This window comes from Lissotriton helveticus, chromosome 7, assembly GCF_964261635.1.
Source record: "Lissotriton helveticus chromosome 7, aLisHel1.1, whole genome shotgun sequence".
NCBI classification, from domain to species: Eukaryota; Metazoa; Chordata; class Amphibia; order Caudata; family Salamandridae; genus Lissotriton; species Lissotriton helveticus.
In genome coordinates, this window is record NC_136068.1 from 970,978,697 (window position 1) to 970,989,020 (window position 10,324).

Below are 10,324 nucleotides of genomic sequence, written 5' to 3' on the forward strand. Positions count from 1 at the left end.
CCAATCAGAGTAGACCTCAATACCAGCAGCGACAACAGCAGCAGGGCCGACAGTCCTCATTTGGAAAGTCATCCTTTCGGAGCAGAGGTCAAAAGAGGAACAACGGAGGACGTCAATGACTTGTTTGCCCAGCCAGGCCAGGCCTCATCTCAATCATTAAAAATTGGAGGAAAACTAACCCACTTTCTGAAAAATTGGATGAAAATCACTACGGACCGTTTGGATCCTTCAATTGATACAATTTGGCCATTCCTTGGAGTTCGAAAGCACTCCTCCGCAAACTCCTCCTCGCCCAATGTCCCACAAGAATTTGCGACTACTTCTTCGAGAACTCTCTGTTATGCTAAAAAAAGGAGCAATAGAGAAGGTACCACCGTCACAGAAAGGGAAGGGATTTTATTCCCGTTTCTTTATTATTCAGAAAAAAGAGAAGAAATGGAGGCCGATACTAGATCTCAGAGCATTGAACAAATTCTTGAGGAAGCAGTCGTTTCGCATGATCACGTTACAAGAAGTCCTGCATCTTCTGGAGGAGGGGGATTTCATGACGTCACTGGATTTACAGGACGCATACTTTCATATCCCAATTCACAACAATCACAAAAAGTATTTGAGGTTTGCAGTAGCGGGCAGACATTTCCAATTCCGTGTCCTGCCCTTTGGTCTCAAATCGGCGCCACGAATCTTCACCAAATGTCTGGCCCCAGTGGCGGCGTACCTCAGGCAGCATGGTCACCAAGTCTTCCCGTACCTGGACGACTGGCTTATTAAGGCACCATCTTTCTCAGGCGCTTCCAGATCCTCCAACGCCTGTCTCAGTCTCTTCGAACGCCTGGGTCTTACACTCAACCAAGAGAAGTCAACACTGCATCCTTCTCGAAACATCACCTTTCTGGGGGCAACCTTGGAAACATGTTCTGTGAGAGCTTTCCCATCGCAGGAGAGAAAGCACAAACTCCTTTCTCTAGCCTCGACAGTGGCCTCGAAGAGAATGTTAACGGTCCGTCTCTTCAAATCTCTCTTGGGAATGATGTCATCGTGCATCCTGCTGACACCACATTGCCGTCTACGGATGCGTCCTCTCCAAGAGTCACTGTCCAAACAGTGGGTGCAATGCATGGGGTCATTCGACGACCGCATAAGGGTGACAGCGCAAATGGTCAAGGCTTTGCGCTGGTGGATGGCGCCAAAGAACCTATCTCAAGGACTGACATTCCTACTTCCCGCAGCTCCTCATGTCATCACGACGGACGCCTCCTTGGAAGGTTGGGGGGCCTTTCTGCAGGAGTTGCAGATAAGTGGCAAATGGTCAGTGGAAGAGAAGAAACTCCATATCAACCTTCTCGAACTGAGAGCAGTTTTCTTAGCCCTGCAGTCATTCCTACCAAGGATCAAAAACTCCCTAGTGCTCGTCAGGACCGACAACACTACGACGATGCACTACCTCAACAAACAGGGAGGGACGCGCTCGCTGACGCTCTCTCGCGAGTCGCAAAAAATCTGGAATTGGCTCAAACACAACAATGTAGCCTTAAGGGCGGAATATGTCCCAGGCACAGACAATGTGCTCGCCGACGCGTTGAGCAGGCAGAAAACATCGTCACACGAGTGGGAGCTAGATCAAGAAGTTATCGACCAGATCTTTTCCAGATGGGGCACGCCGCAAATCGATCTCTTTGCGACGAGAGTGAACGCCAAATGCCCACACTTCGCAAGTTGGCATCCCAAGTCAGGGTCTCTAGGGAATGCATTTTCCATCGCATGGCGCAACGTCTTTGCGTACGCCTTTCCGCCATTCCCGATGCTTCCCAGAGTCCTGAGGAAAATGAAAGTGGAACCTTGTACTCTAATTCTAATAGCCCCAACTTGGCCGAGGCAACATTGGTTCACCAAACTCAACCGTCTGTCCCGGAAACAGCCGATCCACCTGCGGCAGTATCCATCTTTGCTCACGATGAACGGCGGACAGGTTCAACATCCGGATCTGAAATCTCTCAGGTTAGCCGCCTGGCTCCTGAGTTCAGAAATTTTCGGAATCTGAATATTCCGTAAGATTGTAGAGACATTCTGGCCAGGGCAAGGGCGGATAGTACGAATAAAACGTACTCCCTGAAGTGGAAGCGCTTTTGTGTTTGGTGCGCAGATCAAGGAATTCGGCCTTTCTCCAGCCAGTGAGGACTGCAAAGCTGGTTGCAGAGGCGACAGGTCTTGAACCTTCAGGATTGTTTGCACAGCGTTCCCTGCTTCAATGAGGCTGCACCCACATCCGTTGCCTACTAAGGTATAATACAAAGCCTCAATGTACATTGCACTATTGAACTTACCAAAGTTTACAATTTGTCGAGCATTGCATGTCCCAGAACACTTGCGTGAAGTACGCGCCCACTGGGGGCGGTGACATGTTGATGAATAAATTAACTAATTACTACAATGCTCGTTTTCAGTGGTGTTATGCGGCGGCCCTGGAAGAAGAGACAAACAGCCTGATTCATCAACGGGCCGTTTTGCGAGCCCCTAATAGCGATTCATAGCGAATCGCTATTAAGGACTCGCAAAACGGTATTCATGTAGGAATTGCTAAATAAATAGCGATTCCTACACATTCCTTATTTGCGAGTAGCAAATTGCTAATCGCAAATAAGGAATAACTCCCCATTCATTCCTATGGGCCAAAAGGCCCATAGGAATGAATGGGGTGTATTCCTTATTTGCGATTAGCAATTTGCTACTCGCAAATAAGATAGCGATTTAAAGGGTGCCAGGGGTGTCCAAACGACACCCTGTAGCACCCCTTAAATGCAAATTGTAACAGGTGTTGCGCACACACATGTCCAAAGGACATGTGTGTGTGCAACATGCAACTTAGAAAAATGCTTTTAAAAGCATTTTTCTAAGTTTTTGCTATTTACCGAGAGGTCTGACCTCTCGGTAATTAGCGGCCCAAAATTGCAAAATCGCAATTTTTAAATGTGTCATGAATAGCATTTAAGGAATCTCTAATAGAGATTCCTTAAATGCTAATCCTCGCATATTTGCTAATTCTTTATTAGCGATTTTTGCATTTGGGATGATGAATCCCAAATGCAAAAATTGCACTCGCAAAGGGCCAGATTCTGAGAATCTGGCCCTTTTGCGAGCGCATTTAGCTTCATGAATCAGGCTGAGAGAGTCTTGAAACACGTCGGCCAATATGTAAAAAAATGGAATGCAATGGAATGGAAGCAGCCTGCAGATAAAAGCCGTTTGGTGGGACAATGTTGAGTGCCCTCTCATTGCGCATTGCGTTTCGGTGCCTACTCGAATCACGGGTTCACACTCTGCAGCTCTGGGCATTAGCCTGCTTAATCTCCACTATGGCCCCCCCGCGGCGGGATGCCTGGCTTTCACCTTGGGGAAGCCAGGACGGGTTCCCAAGGCAAGCGCCGAGATGCCTACGGGTAATCGAGCGCTATATAAGAACGCATAATAATAATAATAATAATAATAATAATATATATATATATATATATATATATATATATATATATATATATATATATATATATATATATATATATATATTGCATACATTAACATGTGAACATTATTTCCAAAAGGAGACCTCTTTAGACACCTTAAAATAGTGAAAGCTGATGAAAGAGGGTCGGAAACCTATGCTATGCTGTTTGTATACAGCGCCTTGAATGAAGGCAGTTCATAACTCACCGAGTTATATTTCAAGGATTGTAATTCATGACCTTCAGGTTGACACAAGGATATTTGCAACAGTAGCAGGAAACCACTCTGCATGATCTGCATTTTACACAGCGTTGTTTGTACCAGACATTAACATTCTATGCTGTTCTGTGGTATAGTAATTACTCAGTGATCAGCAATAAAGTGAAAAACATTATAAACAGGAATTGGAGCCACCTTCCGGAGAGCAACTCTGTAAGGATTGAAAAGCCACTGTTCTCATATAGGCGAAATATAACAATTAGGAACAGGCTAGTGAGAACATATAGAGATAAAAGCGAGATCCATCAAACTAGCATCATGACAAATAAGAAACTAACTGGTACATACCCATGCAGTACATGTGGTAACTGCAAATCGATAATCTCAGGTGAAAAGATCACGTTGAATAAGGGTATACATACAGTGAGGAATATGTTCAATTGTAAGACTCAAAATGTTATTTACTTAATCAGGTGCCCATGTGGCTTGGGCTACACAGGGGAAACCAGCAGAGAGGTTAGGATTAGGTTAAATGAGCATAGGTCTGCGATCAGAACGAAGAAGAGGAATGCCCCCCTAACGGATCATTGGGCAGAATGTAACCATACAGTAGACGACCTCCGCTGGTGCATTTTAGAGAAAGTAACGCTATCAAGAAGAGGAGGCAACCTAGATAGAAAAAGAAAAATGCGAGAGCAGTTCTACATGTGTATGTTCAGAACCCACATTGAAGGCCTTAACAATCGAGAGGAGTGGGAACGAATGTACAGATGAATGTAAAATATCAATGATGTATAAGACAGTAGGCTGATAAGTTTCGCTTGTCACCGGGAAGAAGGGGCCCAGAAAGAGTAGTACCTAGAGAGTGAGAGCATATATAGATGAAGGGGTCAGAAGAAGACGATTTAGAAGAAATTGAAAAAGGCATTTTAATTATGTCATGTATGATTCTGAACGAGGAACAACGAGCTGATTATAAACATTTTAGCAATAAGCATATAGGTGCAAATACCCACCGACGGCAGAAAGAAGGACAAGAGATATGAAATGTATATCACGCGAAAAATGATTAAAACATTTAAAATACTCAACAAGGAATATAAAAAATTAAGAAAAGAATAAATAAAATATACTTGTGAATCATAATACAGCGGCACGAAATAGAATAAAACCTACGCAGATAGGTGGAGGAAAAGTAAGAATAACTAATAAACAATGTGACTACACTTAAAGATGGCCGCCATTCAAAAATAGGGATGTAACAGGATCTGTGGTTTCAAGGAGAGCGATCTAAACCGGAAGTATAAAATAAGCTTGACGTGCGGTCGTTTTTCCTTATGAACACAGAGACCGGTGGCAGCATAATACGAGATCACCACAAGGTAAGCGTGAGTTAGATCTAAGTAGAATAAAGTCCTATCTCTCATATGACGTTTAGTTAACGAACGGGAGTCCGCACGCGTGTAGCCTTTCAGAAAGCGCGGCGGAGATACACCCAGACCTTACATTTACACTAAGTCAGAAACTGGCAGCTGGTTTTAAAATTAGGATATAATCCGCTCATATGAGGAGGGGCATTTTTTGTAAGACGAGAGGTGGTATAACAGAGCATGAAACATTTGAAAAAGAAGGGCGCTCGATTTTATTTAATTTCAACTTATCTTTTGCGAGCGTGCCTCAACTTTGATATGAGCAACAACAAACGAATGTGGCAAAAACACAAGTAAAGGAAAATCGTAGGTTCGTGCACACTAAAGGATTCGTTTACATATAGAGTAACCGGGGCAGCTAACAGTGAGAAAAAACACTAAGAACATCATAATATCGGTATAAAACAGTGACAAAATGTGCACTTTTTACCATAGGTGATAAGGTGAGGGTGAATGAAAAGAGTCCCACCAAAGAAGCGGAACCGAATAATAAACTCGAGGTTTGATCTATATCCTTAAAGGTGAGAACAATGGGAACTAAGACCATAAGAGACACTTGCAATAAGGGAATTGAGTATTAATAGCCTGGTTTTGTGTTCATTTCTGTGACAGGCAACACAAATATCGAATACGTGTGCCTGCATGGATTGAGAATAAAAGATATAAAGACCCAAAGAAGAAACCAATACCCGTAAATCTGTAAAACAAGACCAAGAGGCGAGTTAGCATGAGATAGCAGGATGCACGCAACAATAGAGAAACAAGAGGTTAATGAGAACAATGGACCTTATTTCTCTTTTTGTAATCTTCTCTTTAGAAACTGCTCTCCAACATAAAAGGAAGCACTAAGAGCACACCGGTCCATATTTAAGCCTAAGGAAATACAGGTGTGTTTGAATTAAAACGTCTTTACTAATGCATGTCCTCCAGTGAATGAAGGTCCATACTGTAGAGCAAAGATCTATATATCCATCTATATAATTCTCTATAGGTCGTAAATGAATAAATCGACCGACAAGAATATCACCCTAAGATGAGGCCTGACGAATAGTGTATACGTACTAATTGAGAGGATATCGTTGTAAGACAACTGAGGTATGATTTGTATAATACCACACCCATAAAAGTTAGGTGTATCTCTTCTATCAACACAAACGATAGAAGTGTAGATTACACCCATAAGAGTTTGGTATATCTCTTCTATCAATTAATTTGATACCAAAGTGAGAAGTACAGACCTAATATATGTTTACTCACAGGCTCCTGTGACTTAAACCGCACAAAGGAAGACGATCTTAATAAGACCCTTAAATAAGAACATATCCGAAGTTATTAACGGATATAGACTTGAATATGCTTAGACATGAAGTGTGAAAAGCTTTGATAACGCGTGAGCAGTGTGCCAGTTTATAAGTGTATGAGTGAAACCAATAATCAGGAGGGAAGGTCTAAAATAACTTTAGCAATAACTGTAGTAAAACCACAATAGGTAAATAGTAAAGTATAAAGATGTACCATTAATAATCAAGGCAAGAACTCTAATATATGTATTATCAATATGTAACTGCACTTGAGGATGTTTTCTTACTTTGGATTCCTTTATTCACAGATCCATGTTATATACATTGTCCTGAAGAAGGTGGGGCCCAGAGCCTTATCCACCGAAACGCGTCGACACCCCTGACAAGGGTTTTTTAATAATAATTTGTTATGAATTTTGTTGTTACATGTTGTTTTTAATTTTATTAAAACTGTGTGCATTTGTGATGTGAAATTAACGCGCACTGTATTAACAAGTGGAACGTGTACGGCTCTATCGTTCAAGCACACGTATTTGCTTTTTTAAGAATAAAAGATTCATGAATTTTAATTAATTGTTCTATGCCAAATTATTGATGCCTTTGTGGTTCTACTACTAAATGGGATGCAATACACTAATTCTATATATTTGGGTAACTAATAATGAATGTGTGAGTGACAGCCGTTTGTCTGCACGTAGGCACATAGTGTCTCTCTAAATAATAATTAACAAAACAGGGAACACCTAAAATTCTTTTAGTCTGTGGTAGAGTCAAACCTGTGAATTTAATTACACTGATCTCGCCTTGATAAATGATCAGCAGTACGCGTCTTAACCCCAAGATCTTTTAACATTCAGTCTGTGACCAAAACTGAGGTTTGTTAAAAACCTGACTGCCAATCACAGTGAGAGGGCTCCCAAGGACGTGCATCCTTGGACATAGCACCACCTGCAACCCTCACCCTTCCTGTGCACTCACCACGCTGAATATCACAGGCAGCTAAACATGTTTTATAAGACAAAGGGATAAGAAACCCTCTGTGGTGGTGCCCTGGTTTCCTTCCCAAACATGCTTTGTCGCTCTTTTACATACAGCATATGCAGTATTTCTGTGACGTGCACCCTGGCTTGAACAGGTGCCACCCATTGCATGTGCAGCACCGCAAGAGCCGCCAGTCAGAAGCAGCTGTAGCGCTGGTGGCGCTCGGTGCGACAATCTCTTTGGGTGCCCACTGCCGCCAATGACCGCCTTCTCCACGGATTCTCTCACTACCACCTTCCAACAGTGCCTCATATCTCTCCATAGCCCCTCTCTCACATGCATTCCATTTGTTTTATAGCGTTATTCAAAGCAGGGTAGGGTGTCAGAGCACTTTACATCAGATGCAAATTATACAGAGACAATCAATTGTGCATGTGTAAATCAGTCTATAGGAAATGTTTAGGCTTTCCTGTTATCAGTTTCCATTTTTGTTAAATTCTGGTGTTTTTTTTGTGTGATTTCAATACCTTAAAAAAGTGGTTATCAGTGGTTACACATTTTCGCGCTATTAAACACAACAGAAACAGTGTTTTTCCGGTGTTTATGGAACGTTTTGCTTTTATCATTGCTTGCTTTCTGCTTCGATAGTGCTAGGTATATATCCAATGTACGTAGAGTGTATATGAGGTCAAAATAAATTTTTACACATCAAACTCATTGTAGTACACCATACAATACTTCCTCAGTGAGTCTTTGTTTATGTGGCTCACTCTTTCCTTCCCATGTAAACTTTAATCTGTGAAAAGGCCCTCTCAACATTGGCACTTGAGACGGGCAACGCCGTGATAGCCAGTACACAATTTGTTAACTCTGGCCACTGACATAGCTTTCCATGACAATACAGGTGAACCTGAAAATTACGATTCTCTGGGACAGGTTCTGCAACATATGCGTTGAGCTGGGTGCATATGCCCTCAAAGTTATTGACGCGGTCAAAAATAAAGCAGTACTTTTCAAAGTCCATAGAAAATTCCCCTTTATGGAAGAGATATAGAACTTCCGCAAAGCACCACAGTGAGGCTTCATTGCCTTCAAATGCAATGCTTGGTGAAGGGACTTTTCTATGCTTCATTGTAAGTAATCTCTCATGCATTGTAAAATAACATTTACTGAATAGCTCCTCAGCATTTCTTTACTTACCAAGTGTCAAGCATTCTACCATAGAAAATGTTTCAGTGCCAAAGTCACTAAACGTTTTGTCCAGCCTACTCTCAAGGAGATGTTTCACATCTACCCCAATTACTCTGAACACATGGTAGACAAGGGTGTTTTCAGACTCTAGTTTTTTTTAATTATGTCACTACAGCAGTCATGTTTTCCTGTAAAAATCCAACAATGCAGTAGTGTGTAACTTTTTCACATTACTATCAATATGCAACTGAAGATCCTCACATTTCTTGCCTTTGGTATCATCATTAAGCAAAGATTCTGTAAACTGTCCCACAAAGATAATATATTATTCATGGCCTCTAGGACCGAGAACCATCGGCTTAATGACACAATATGGATGACCAGAATGGACTACAAAGTCAATCACATTCTTAATTAACTCTGAAGATTGTAAAGATGCTTTCAGCATACCATCTAGCAGGTGGCAAAGATCTCTTACAGGGAAGCACTTCAGCGGAGGTATCAATTTTTACAGGTCAACACACAACTTTTTCATATACATAGCTGAATCACTTTAAATACAAACAGTATCACTCCAATCTTTGTTGAACTTGATAAGAATTTTTTGCAGCAGAATTCCAAGTGGCACTACGTTTCATGTTTTCCAAAATTCTGGTGTCATGTTTTCACCACTATCCCAGATGCTTGGTGACAGCACTCTTGCCACATATAACTGGCCCTACACCGTGCATACATTTTTTAAAGCCTTGGGTATTTGGAAATTCACCTACTATCAATACTGACTCGCTAGAAAAGAGGGCTGATGTATCAAATGGTTTCACCCATTCTCTGTCTGTGGGTAAATGTGATGAAACCAGTGCGGCTGGTGAGTTTTGAAAGTGGTGAGGGGGAAAATGATTGTCATACTGCACAGTAGCGAGCGAGCCTGAACAACCTAAGGGGGGGGTTAGGGGGGATCTCCCCCGAGAAATGTTTGAGAAATCAGTGGACAAATGGTGCATTTTCAAGCAAATTTGAGAAAGCAGGAAGGTTAATAAAGCAATTGTGAAAGTGCAGTTCTTACATTAATAAAGAGATGCCTTCTACTCTAAATCCTCTTTACTCTTTAAACTTACTTATTCAGCGTGCTACAGTTGCAGACATGCTGGCATCTACATGCCCTGCTGTACACCCACTGGAACTCAAGTATTGATACTTGACCACTGTGCACAGTCGTTTAATGCTACTGCTGCTACCTTTAAATCACATGTATACTTCTTACCATCGTACTAGACACATGTATAAATTTACAAACAACAGAGTACGTTCAACAATGTTATTCAACACAAAAATACTTTTACTCAGTAATTCCTAGTTACATCATCGTTTTAATCTGTTATGATACAGAGTTTTTTTTTCATTTCTTTAAAAAAAAAAAGTGTAGAATATTCAAACTTTCAGGCCCAATGCATTTCGGGCCCCTTGGCCCTTCTTCAGGGGCTTGAATCTACAACAAACAAAATCAAACCTTTAATTAAATTAATTACAATGCGCAGGGGATTGTCAAATAAGAATCACATGATAGATAACAATAATTACATGCACATGTACTGTTGCAAGCTGATAAAATAAACAATTGAAAAACGCAGATGAATACAAAAAGACTATGAGACCAAAGTGAAAGACAGGCTTAGTGTGAAGGGAAAACCTCAATACATTCTCCAA

General features: G+C 41.4%; 1 long non-coding RNA gene across 2 annotated transcripts in view; it reads left to right on the plus strand.

Annotated features, from left to right (window-relative positions):
- Window positions 1–7,011, plus strand: part of LOC144769456 (uncharacterized) — a 253,652-nt gene extending 246,641 nt beyond the window's left edge. Inside the window, exon 5 of one of the 2 annotated variants that reach the window (XR_013598701.1) lies at window positions 5,965–6,732. This is a non-coding gene — a long non-coding RNA (uncharacterized LOC144769456). Of the gene's footprint in view, window positions 1–5,964; window positions 6,733–6,756 lie in introns of those variants that run through there. The other variant, XR_013598700.1, reaches the window with a different exon arrangement.
- Window positions 7,012–10,324: the final 3,313 nt, after the last annotated feature.